General features: G+C 37.3%; 1 long non-coding RNA gene across 1 annotated transcript in view; it reads left to right on the forward strand.

The window, feature by feature from the left end:
- Nucleotides 1–3,764: 3,764 nt before the first annotated feature.
- The window catches only part of LOC117081267, a 10,474-nt gene continuing 1,264 nt past the window's right edge, over nt 3,765–12,974 (forward strand). Inside the window, exons 1-2 of the long non-coding RNA XR_004436145.1 lie at nt 3,765–3,776; nt 5,280–5,282. This is a non-coding gene — a long non-coding RNA (uncharacterized LOC117081267). The remainder of the gene's footprint in view (nt 3,777–5,279; nt 5,283–12,974) is intronic.

Consider the following 12,974-nt stretch of genomic DNA (forward strand, 5'->3'; position numbering starts at 1 on the left):
TGTTAATTAATTATGACCATTTGACTACTATGATATTCTGCAGAATGTCCAGATGGTCCAGGTTCATTTGGACTGTATTAAGACAGAGAACAAGAGAGTGAACATACCCTGGGGTAAGACTGTAGTAACTTTATACTGGTGTCTTTCCCACATGATTGTGAACTGATTCTTGTCTTCCTTTCAGATAGGGTTAAAAAATGTGTTAATCAGGTCAGTAGCCTCATACCATACTAAGACGGTGCTAATTAGTTTTAGCCATATCTGGCACAGCAGCTGTATTTGGACCTACTACTTCATTTATTTTGCTTTAGTCTACTTTCATCCTGCAGGACCCTTCTGGTTTTTGTAGGGCCCAGACTGGTAAATTAAATGAGGATATGATGTGGATCACTATCTCTATATCCTTTAGGTCTTTAAGCATGACAGTCTTTTTTGTTCCTCCCAGGATGCAATTTTATTTTTGGTTTACTCTCTTTCTTGAGTTATAAGTGAGGAGTTTCAGAGGTTTCCACTTAGCCTCTTTAGTATGATATTTCTTGCTCCGCAAACCAAGGAAGCAATATGGAGGAAATAACCAGCTGGGTCCATAGATCCAGTGGATCCACTGTGAGCCAAACCTGAGCCAGAATTCTGTCTATTAGTTGGCCTCCATAAGTCCCACTCTAAAAAAATAATTTAAGGATGAATAATCAGGCCTTTAGCCTTCTGATTATTCATTCATGATTTCTCTTGATATTAAATATTTAACAATATTCTTGTTGACTGTGTATCTTGCCCCTGGGAGTGCCATGTTCTATTAGTCTAGTGATTCTCAATTTGTGATTTCTGAACTAGCAGCATTAGTATCACCAGAGAACTTATTTGTTATTCATTATAGCAGGTCCTACCTCAGAACTACTAAATCAGCAAGGCGGTGGGTGGAATCTAGCAAGTTGTGTTTTTAAAAACCCTCCAGGTAATTCTGATGCATGCTCAAGTTGGAGAACAATGGTATTAACTAATGCTTTAGCTCTCTTCAGGTCCAGACCTTCCTGGCTGCTACCCTCACCTTGCTGCTTATTACCATGATTGCACTTATTTTGCTTTAGACAGTTAAGCACAACCACCTGGCTCGAGAATCTCAGGATCAGCACTGTTATCAGGGAGCCAGGTTCTATAACAGCATCTCTTGTAGTCAGCTCAGGCCTGCAGGGAGTTGCCAGCAATAAGTAGTGATATTGCTCCCCTTCTCATCCACTCAGCTCATTGGTCATTGTTTTGGTAAATGGAGTGTTCTTCAGATCCTCCCATGGAACAGAGCCATATAGTAGGTGATATGATTTGGCTCTGTGTCCCCACCCAAATCTCATCCTGTAGCTCCCATAACTTCCACATGTTGTGGAGGGACCCGGTGGGAGGTGATTGAATCATGGGGGCAGGTCTTTCCCATGCTGTTCTCATGATAGTGAATGGGTCTCTCAAGATCTGATGGTTTTAAAAATGGGAGTTTCTCTACACAAGCTCTCTCTCTTCCTGCGGCCATGTAAGAAGTGTCTTTCACCTCTGTTATAATTGTGAGGCCTACCCAGCCACATGGAACTCTGAGTCCAATAAACTTCTTCCTTTCATAAATTGCCCAGTCTCAGGTATGTCTTTATCAGCAGCTGAAAACAGACAAACATAGTAGGTTTTCTGGCTTTTGATGTGGTATATATACCCTGGTCTGCCCATTTCTCTGAGACTTTTGATTCCTTCTTCTTCTACCACAGCAGTTGTGGCATTTTACTTCACTTGCTATGAGCCATTGCTTTCTCCAAGCTTCTAAGTACTACCCTATCAATGTGCTGGCATTATCTCCCAATCTTCCCGAATTAGGGCCCTAAGCTTGGTATATCAGACTTGCTAAGGTCGAAGGTGAAGAATTCAATATCCTTTGAAGCTCTGCTACTCTGATTCTTGTTTGTTTTTGCTCTCTAGCCAAAGGAGATGAGAAGGGAGGCGATACCACAAGGATATCTTCTGGTTTTTGTGATTAGCCTTTAATTGATGATTCTTTACTATAAGTGTCTTCCATCCAATTCCACATGGTGCTTATAATTACTACTTCCACTGTACTTTCCAATGCTTGACAAGTTGCACCCACCAGTGCGGTCCCTTCCATTAGTATTTCACCCCAATTAACCACTGAAAGTTTAAATAATTGCAAGACTGCTGCATGCCTGGGGCCATCCATATCCCACCACAAGTGAACAAATGCTTTCATTTCTTTGGTTAAATACCTAGGGATGAAATTGTTGTAATGTATTATAAGTATGTATCTAGCTTTATAAGAAAACTGCCAAACTATTATTCAAGTTGGTTGTCCATATCTACATTCAACGATGAGGATTCTCATTGCTCTATATCCTCACCAACACTTGTTATTATTTTTAAAATAGCTATTTTAGAGGATGTGTAGTAGTATCATGTTGGGTTCAATTTGAATTTTTTTTATGATTAATGATGTTTACTATCTTTTCATGTGCTGCTGGTCATTTGTATTTGTCAGGATTCTCCAGAAGAAAACAGGACCAATAGAAAACAGAATATTTATTTATTTATTTATTATGAAGAATTTACTCATGCAATTATGGAGAGTGAAAAAAAGTCCCAAGATCTGTAGGACTGTCAGGCTGGGGACCCAAGAGAGCCAATAGTATAGTTCCAGCCTGAAAACCAAAGGCTCAAGACCCTGGTTCAACAGGAAGAGCCAATATTTCAGTTAGAGTTCGAAGGCAGGAAATAGCCAATGTCTCCATTCAATGTGAGTCGGACAGGAGGAATTCTTTCTTACTTGGATAGGACTAACCCTTTTCTTCTATTCAATTGATTGGATGAGGCCACCCACGTTAGGGAGGGGAACATACTTTACTCAGTCTACTAGTTTTAATGGTTATCTCATCTAAAACACCCTCATAGAAATGTCGAGAATAACATTTGATCAATTATCTGGGCACCCTGTGACCCAGTCAACAAATAAAATTAGCCACCACACCATTTATAGATCTCTTTTTTTCCCCTGGAATATATCCTATTTTATCATTATTTATTATGTTATGAATTACTGGATTCAATTTTCATTGAAATTCAGTGTTTCTCTCGATTATGATTATAGACAACAAAACAGTAACATTGGGTATATTCATGATATATTCAACGGTATAAGTTAGAGATATTTTCATATCATTACCATTACCTTGAATATTATGTATACTTACCACCACATTGATATTATTGATCCTCATTATTAAGTCCTATGCTTTATCATATTACTTAATGAATTTAGAAAATTATCTTTTATTATAATATTTTTTAACTTAATAACTATATTGTACTACAATTTGTTGTTTCTTTTGTAATACTCTTTCATGCCTATAGAATCATTATCCTGTGATAGGGCTCTTAGGCTTAACCAGACTGCCAAGAGGGTTTATGACACCAAAGTTTAAGAATCCCAGGACTACAGCTAAAAATTTCAGAATCCTTATCTTAAAACATACGGGACTAAAGAGGATCACCTAGAGAGCATAGATAGACAGGAATAGAGAGTGGAGGACAAAGTCCCAAATTTCTCTAACATTTGGAATCTGCTAGAAGAAGAGGACCTTGGTAAGTAGAGTGCAAAGTGGAGTAGGAGGAAAACCAAGTGATAGTGGTATGAAAGAAGCTTAGGAAGAAAGACTCTGTAATCACAACAAATACTGCTGCTGGGTGTTCACAAAAGATGAATATGGAGAATACGGCACTGGCAAAGTTAGGTCACTGATGTGCAGTGGGATCAAAAACACAATCAGTGTACTTTGGAAAGTGAATGAGAGGTGGGCAAGTTGAGACAGGAGTTTTCTTCAGAAGAGGATCTGAGAAACAGAGCGGGACCTCGAGATGTGGAGTCAAGGAAGCCAAGTTTGTTTTTTAAGATGGAAGACAGTAAGGGATGTTTGTATGTCAATGAGAATGATCCACTCAAAAGGCAGACATTTATGTAGGAGAGAAAAGGGTGCAGGTGCAAGGAAATTGGTAGGATTATTAAGCAGTGAGGTGGCTTTTTTCTATTGGATTTACATTTTTTATGAAGTATGAGGTGAGGTCTTTAGCTGGAGGAAGGAGGAGGGTTAGTTAGAGATTTGAGCAGGGAAGAGAAGATGTGAAATAGTTGGGAGAGTAGAAAGTTGAATTTCTTAGGGAGGCACAATAGGATTATTTTCAGCATAAATATTCCATTTGACTATAAAGCCTTCAGACACTTCCTAAATAACTCTTATTAGGTATTATGACTATCTTCAACCACTGTTGTCAAGACAAATGTTATAGTTTAGTTTTTTGTAGGCAGAATGCAGTCCTAGAATCTTTTCTAGTCTTCCCTGCAGTACAGGTTGTGTGGCTGTTTTGGGGAAAGCACAGGGAACAGAACTGAACCACCACTGATAACAAATAGCCCTCTTCTAAGCCTACCAAGTTCGATTCTACAGGCAAGAGTTTTGTCCTGTAGATTATTTTTCAGGTGCTTAACATGTTTAGTTTTGCAAGTTTCCTCTAAACCACATTTCATCCCACCATCCTCCATGATTAACCTTTTAGCAGAAGTTTCCATTATCTGGCTATTTGACATCAGCCAGTTTCAGGGTTTGAACTGTCACTTCCCATATATAAAATAAAATCATGAACACTGGTTTTTGACATCTCCAAGTTAACAAGAAGACAAGAGGATTCTCAAGCCAATTTTTAAGAAGATAATGCATCTTTCTTGTTTGGAATGATCAAAAAGGAAATACTGGAAAAGCAAACGATGGCTTAATGAAGTTTTAGGAAAAGATGTCAGTCTGTCTGTAGTAGCAGTGTTATTATTTGGCTTTGATAGTTTCTGTTTTATCTTTGGAAAACAAAATCCACCTAACAGCGTGGCCTCTTGTAATGTTCTCTTAGGGCCCCACATACTTCCCATCCCTAGCGCCTCTTTCTGAAAGATAATCTCTTGGTGACAAGGGGCTTGAATTTAACGTCATGAGTAAGTTCTCAAAAATCTGTCACTCACCTGACATCTAGGGTTACCATTAGTGGAAGTTAGTGATAGGAGTTTGGGGAGTCTTTTCTGTTTCCTAAATTCTAAAATGTGCCTATATGTATGATCAGATGCTGTATGTAGGGAATACAGTTTCTCTATCACACAGCCAGAATAAGGGTTGAAATGAACTTTAATGTTCATTGGTTTCTGGGTTTTGGTCTCACTGAGAACTAAATTTTTTAAAATGTTGGAATGCTAGAGAGTGGAGAACAGAAAAAAGTTGCTAATTTTTAATTTTGCCAATTAAGAACGTTAAACCAAACTGAACAAAAAATCCCCACTCTCTAAATATTCATAGTTCTCTTTTCACTTTTTAAGAAGGGTAATTTAACACAGAAGTACATAATAACATAGTCTTAGAATAGTTTCCCAAGAAAGAATGCTTGAAAAACTTACCCCCTACCCTGCCTACAACACTCTCACACACTTGGGAACCATGGATCTAATCCAACCATGCAGCTAATGTTCTACAAGATTCCATCCCAATTGTCAGAGTTTATTTGTAAAAGCTTTTAAAAACAGAGACCATGCTATTTTTATAAATACTCCTGAAGATTATATTAGATCTTTTAGAGGACATATAACATTGTTCTTCATGATTATGTGACAAGTGCTGCTAGATTCTTTGGCTATAAAGATTCAAGATAGTTCCTGCCTTCAAAGAGTTCACAATCTAGTGACACAATGACATACATAATTATAATGCATGTGGTAAGAAGAAGTATAGAAATCAGCACACTTAGAGTGCACTAGGGATTGGGGTGAGGGTGTCTGGATCATTAGGGCTTTCTGGAAGTAACTCTTTAGCCAGGCTAAGTGTGGGCAGTTGGAGGCAGCACAGACATAAAGAATAGCATGTGCAAATAATCATCAACATTATTTGTGGTGCTTACTATGGGCCAGGCACTTTACATGCACAATCTCAACTGATCCTTAGAACAGTCCCAAGAAGTAAATATTAATGCCCATAAATTATTGAAGCTCAGGGAGCTTAAGTAACTACCCCCAAAGCCACTTAGCTAGTGAGGGGGAAGAGTAGGTTGCAGACAAGCCAGTGTGACTTGCCCAAAGCCCTTGCATTTAGTAGCGACACTATATTGTTGCAGCACAGTGTGTTAAGGTTTTAAGGACAGTATGAAAATTCCTAAGACTGTTAAGCTAAATTCACCTTTCTGTACTGGGCAGGTGGTCATCAGTATGAAAAAGCAGGACTCTGCATTAATTGCCATTAAAAGCATTTCACTCTTCTATAGAGTGAAAATGAAATCTCAAAACGACATATTTTCCTTGTCTTCAACATCTGATGTAGGTTTTTTTCCTTTACATTTTTTTTATTGTGGCAAAATACACACAACATAAAATGTACCGTCTTAGCCATTTTTAAGTGCACAATTTGTGGTATTAAGTACATTCATAACATTGTACCACCATCAACATAATCCATTGCTATAATTCTTTTCATCTTGCAAAACTGAAACTCTGTACTCATTAAATTAAATAGTAACTTCCCATTTCCCTCTCTCCTCAGCCCCTGGCAAACACCTAGTATAATTTTAAAATAAAAAAAAATCTCTAAAAACAAACAAAAACTAGCATAAAGGTGGCATAGTGAGATTATAATGAAAAAATGTTCATTTTTAACTTTGCCCTGTGGATGTCTGGGTAGTTTATTTTGTTATATTTGGATTTAGAGACTGGATTCTAATTGTTTTATTTTATATATTTGCTTTCTCTTCCAGATTCAAGTCACCCACATGTTGGTGGTGGTGGTACTGGTGGTGGTGGTGGTGTGTGTGTGTGTGTGTGTGTGTTTGTTTGATCATCTGCTCATCTATACATTGGGTTGAAGAAATGCCCCAGGGAATTGCTTATTCCCTGTGCTGAGGTCCTTTGCCAAGAGAATCACACAAGCCTCAGGTTCTCAAAAAAGCCGACTTTCAGAGGAATGTCTCAAGAACGCTGGCCTCCCTGCAGGCTTCCCAGGCTCTAATAAAGTGAGCTTCATTATCACCTTTCTTGAGGGCAGAGTGACCCCTTATATCCTCTTTGTGTCCCTGGAGGCACCTTGCACAATGCCTGGCCTATGCTAGATGTTCGGATGCATGCTTATTAAATCAAAATGAATTAAACACAGACTAGGACTATAACTGTTACTGCTTTGGAAAAGCATGGTCACTCTCTCTGACTTATTTTGTGATTATGCTATTGTGATAATGACAAAAAGTCTTTAACACAAGAGGATTTGTGTACCTCTTCCTTTTTTTTTTTTTAATTTTACTTTAAGTTCTGGGATACATTTGCTGAATGTGGAGGTTTGTTACATAGGTATACATGTGTCATGGTGGTTTGCTGCACCTATCAACCCGTCATTTAGTTTAAGCCCTGCATGCATTAGGTATTTGTCCTAATGCTTTCCCTCCCCTTTCCCTCACCCCCAACAGCCCCTGGTGTGTGATGTTCCCCTGCCTGTGTACATGTGTTCTCATTGTTCAGCCCCCACTTAAGAGTGAGAACATGCAATGTTTGGTTTTCTGTTCCTGCATTCGTTTGCTGAGGATGATGGTTTCCAGCTTCATCCATGTCCCCGCAAAGGACAAGAACTCATTCTTTTTTATGACTGCATAGTATTCCATGGTGTATATGTGCCACATTTTCTTTATCCAGTCTATCATTGATTGGCATTTGGGTTGGTTTCAAGTCTTTGCTATTGTGAATAGTGCTACAATAAACATACATGTGCATATGTCTTTATAGTAGAATGATTTATAATCCTTTGCATATATATCCAGTAATGGGATTGCTGGGTCATATGGTATTTCTCGTTCTAGATCCTTGAGGAATCGCCACACTGTCTTCCACAATGGTTGGACTAATTTACACTCCCACCAACAGTGTAAAAGTGTTTCTATTTCTCCACATCCTCATCAGCATCTGTTGTTTCCAGACTTTTTAATGATTGCCATTCTAACTAGCCTGAGATGGTATCTCATTGTGGTTTAAAAACACCAAGAAGAGAACAAGTGAAATTGCATTTCTCTCTAGCCATATGTAGTCTTAGATGAAGAAGACTAACAAGGAGAAAGTCAATGGTGATAGAGTTTAAATAGGTAGGTGGAGAAGATGAAAAAATAAAGGGAACCAGTAAGTTTGGAAAAGTTGCTGTAAGAGCTTATCCTCTAACTGTTCTTATCCATATCATGATAAATATGTTGAATGGGCAAGGCTAAGAGCTGAGCTCTGAAGCTAGCCCCTAGAGACCTCCCTCCAAGATGAGGATCCATTAATCAGCCTCTTCTGAATATGATTATTTAACTGGTTTATTGTGGGCCTCCTTAATCTTATCCCCAAGTTTACAAGAGATCTCATAAAATCAGCAGTTGTCATCCAGATTCACCATGGTTGTTGACTCTGTTGACCACAATTTTCTTTTTAAAAATATAATGGACATATTAGGAAACTTTACCCAATAATTACAGTCCATGTGGTCAATTCCTGTGATTCGTGATAGTTATGCTCTATAAAGTCCCCATGAATACCGACTTGGCAAATATTGAATTATTGGTCCTGGGGGAAATACAAGGTTAAGTTCCTGCAAACCTCTGACCATAATATTTTTATCACCCAATTCATATGTCACTTTGTTTTATGTGCATTTCTGTTTAAAGGCACCTTATTTAATATATATTATTGATTCATTAACATTGAGCAAGGCCAATGGCACTATACCTTATGCCTGGAGGAAGCTTATCTAACATGTATTTTCTGTGTAAGGCACATCTTGTAGCCTTCTTGCAATTAAGGACACTAGATAGCACTTTATTGTTGTTCTTGGAAGCCACTATAAATAACAAAATCACCAAGAAAAAGCACAATAATGCATGCAAAAATCGTGACACTGACTAGGTTGTGAAAAGGACATTTGTTTATTTATAGTATAAGAGCTAAAACAAGAAGGTGGGATGTCACCTTGTTTGACCTCGGCTGGGAACGTGAGCATTGAACAACTTGATTTTTTACTGCTCTGTGCATGTCCTCAAATGACTGTGAATGCACCGTGAGTGTTGACTTTGGGATCACAAATTGTAGTAACTGAATTCACAAATATGGAATCTGTGAATAGTGATCAACTATGTTCTTAAGCACACATGAAGCATTTACAAATATTGACTACATTTTAGGTAAAAAAACAAAAAACAAACAAAAAACTCAGCTGTCAAAGGACCAGTATTACACAGATTACATTGTGTGTCTACAGCCTAATTAAAGTAAAAACTAATCTTCTGTCCCCTAAAATAACTCATTAGAACTAAATAATAGTAGTATTAGTGTAATTCAAAATGTGTGGGATATAGTTAAAGCAGTAAAGAGAATTTTAAAAAAATATATTTTAACATTTATTGTAGGTTCAGGAGTACATGTGCAGGTTTGTTACATAGGTAAACTCATGATTTGAGGGTTTAATATACAGATTACTTCATAACCCAGGTACTAAGCATAGTACCCAATTTTTTTTTTACCTGAACCTTTCCCTCCTTCCACCCTACTCCCTCAAGTAGGCCAGTGTCTGTTGTTTCCCTCTTTCTGTCTATATGTTCTCATTATTTAGCTCCCACTTATAAGTGAGAACATGTGGTATTTGATTTTCTGTTCCTGCATTAGTTTGCTAGGGATAATAGCCTGTCATTCCAGCCATGTTCCTGCAAAGGACACAATCTTATTCTTTATTTATGACTGCATAGTATTCCATGGTGTATATGTACTACATTTTTTTCTATATTTCATTAGTTTTGGGGGGAACAGGTAGTTTTTGATTACATGGATAAGTTATTTATTTTTTTCTTTGAGACAGAGTTTTACTTTTGTTGCCCAGGCTGGAGTGCAATGGCACAGTCTTGGCTCATTGCAACCTCTGCCTCCCAGGTTCAAGCGATTCTCCTGCCTCAGCCTCCCAAGTAACTGGGATTACAGGTGCCTGCCACCATGCCCGGCTAATTTCTTTTTTTTTTTTTTTTTTTTTGTATTTTTAGTAGAGATGGCGTTTCATCATGTTGACCAGGCTGGTCTTGAACCCTTGACCTCAAGGGATCTGCCTGCCTCAGCCTCCCAAAGTGCTGGGATTACAGGTGTGAGCTACTGCGCCCGGCCAGGTAAGTTCTTTAGTGGTAATTTCCGAGATTCTGATGCACCCATCACCTGAGCAGTGTACACTGTACTCCATGCGTAGTATTGTATTCCACACCATCCTATCTTCCCCAATGACTCCCCAGAGTCCGTTGTATCATTCTTATGTCTTTGTGTCCTCATAGGTTAGCTCCCACTTATGAGATCATATGATATTTGGTTTTCCTTTCCTGAGTTACTTCATTTAGAATATTGGTCTCCAACTATATCCAGGTTGCTGCAAATGCCATTATTTCATTCCTTTTTATGGCTGAGTAGTATTCTATGGTGTATATATACCACATTTTCTTTTTCCACTTGTTGGTTGATGGACGTTTAGGCTAGTTCCATATTTTTGCAATTGTGAATTGTGCTGCTATAAACATGCATGTGCAAGTGTCTTTTTCATATAATGGCTTATTTTCCTCTGGGTAGATATGCAGTAGTGGGATTGCTGGAAAAAATGGTAGCTCTACTTTTAGTTCTTTAAGGAATCTCCATACTGTTTTCCACCGTGGTTGTACTAGTTTATATTCCCACCAGCAGTGTAAAAGTGTTCCCTTTGTACTATATCCATGCCAACATCTATTATTTTCTGATTTTTAAATTATGGCCATTCTTGCAGGAGTAAGATGGTATCACATTGTAGTTTTGATTCATATTCAATTAGTGATGTTGAGGATTTTTTCATATGTTTCTTGGCCATTTGTATATCTTCTTTTGAGAATTATCTATTTATGTCCTTTGCCCACTTTTTGATGGGATTATTTGGTTTTCTTTTGCTGATTTGTTTGAGCTCCTTGTAGATTCTGGATATTAGTCCTTTGTTGAATGGATAGTTTGTGAATATTTTCTCCCATTCTTGGGGTTGTCTGTTTACTCTGCTGATTATTTCTTTTGCTGTGCAAAATCTTTTTAGTTTAATTAAATCCTATCTATTTATCTTTGTTTTTGTTGTTTGCTTTTGGGTTCTTCGTCATGAACTCTTTGCCTAAGTCAACATCTAGAAAAGTTTTACCAATGTTATCTTCTGTAATTTTTATGGTCTCAGGTTTAAGTCTTTGATCCATCTTAAGTTGATTTTTGTATAAGGTGAGAGATGAGAATCCAATTTCATTCTTCTACATGTGCTTACTAATTATACCAGCACCATTTGTTGAATAGGGTGTCCATTCCCCACTTTATGTTTCTGTTTGCTTTGTAAAAGATCAGTTGGCTGTGAGTATTTGATTTTATTTCTGGCTTCTCTATTCCGTTCCACTGGTCTACATGCCTATTTTTTTGCTAGTATAATGCTGTTTTGGTAACTATAACCTTGTAGTACAGTTTGAAGTCGGATAATGTGATGCTCCACATTTATTCTTTTTGCTTAGTCATGCTTTGGCTATGTGGACTCTTCTTTGGTTCAAAATGAATTTTAGGATTGTTTTTTCTAGTTCTATGAAGAATGATAATGATACTTTAATGGGAATTGCATTGAATCTGTAAATTGCTTTTGGGAGTATAGTCATTTTTACAATATTGATTCCACCCATCCATGAGCATGGGATGTATTTTCATTTGCTTGTGTTGTTGATGATTTCTTTGAGCCATGTTTTGTATTTTCCTTGCAGAGATCTTTCACTTCTTTGGTTAGGTATATTCCTAAGTACTGTATTTTATTTTTTACAGCTGTTATAAAAGAGATTGAATTCTTGATTTGTTTCTCAGTTTGGTCGTTCTTGGTGTATAGCAGTGCTACTGATTTGTGTACATTAATGTTGTATCCTGGAACTTTACTGAATTCATTTATTAGATCTAGGAGCTCTTTGGACGAGTCTTTAGATTTTCTAGGTATATGATTATATCATAAGCGAACAACGACAGTTTGACTTCCTCTTTACCAATTTGGATGTCCCTTATTTCTTTCTCTTACCTGCTCTCGCTAGGACTTTCAGTACTATGTTGAACAGAAGTGGTAAAAGTGGGTATTCTAGTCTTGTTTCAGTTCTTAGGAGGAATGCTTTCAACTTTTCCTCAGTCAGTATAATGTTTGTTTGTCATAGCTGGCTTTTATTACGTTGAGGTATGTCCCTTCTATGCCAATTTTGCTGAGGGTTTTAATCATAAAGGGATGCTGGATTTTGTCAAATCCGTAATTTCTGCATCTATTGAGATAATCATGTTGTTTTAAAAAAATTTTGTTTATGTGATATATGACATTTATTGACTTGCATGTATTAAGCCATCCCCACATCCCTGGAATAAACCCCACTTTATCATGGCATATGATCTTTTTGACATACTGTTGGATTCAGTTAGCTAGTATTTTGAAGAGGATTTTTGCATTTATGTTCATGAGGGATATTGGTCTTTAATGTTCTTTTTTTTGTTACATCCTTTTCTGTTATTGGAATTAGGGTGATACTGGCTTCATAGAATTATTTAAGGAGATTCCCTCTTTCTCCATTTTTTGGAATAGTTTCAATAGGACTGATACCAATTCTTCTTTGAATATCTGATAGAGTTCAGCTGTGAATCCATCTGGTCCTGGGCTTTTTTTGTTGTTGTTGGCAATTTTGTTATTATCATTTCAATCTTGTTGCTTGTTATTGGTCTTTTCAGAGTTTCTAGTTCTTCCTGATTTAATCTAAGAGAGTTGTATATTTCCAGGAATTCATTCAACTCCTCTAGGTTTTATAGTTTGTGTGTGTAAAGGTGTTCATTGTAACCTTGAATTATCTTTTGTTTTTCT

The sequence above is a fragment of the Trachypithecus francoisi genome, unplaced genomic scaffold (genome assembly GCF_009764315.1).
Source record: "Trachypithecus francoisi isolate TF-2019V2 unplaced genomic scaffold, Tfra_2.0 Lachesis_group8, whole genome shotgun sequence".
Taxonomy (NCBI): Eukaryota; Metazoa; Chordata; class Mammalia; order Primates; family Cercopithecidae; genus Trachypithecus; species Trachypithecus francoisi.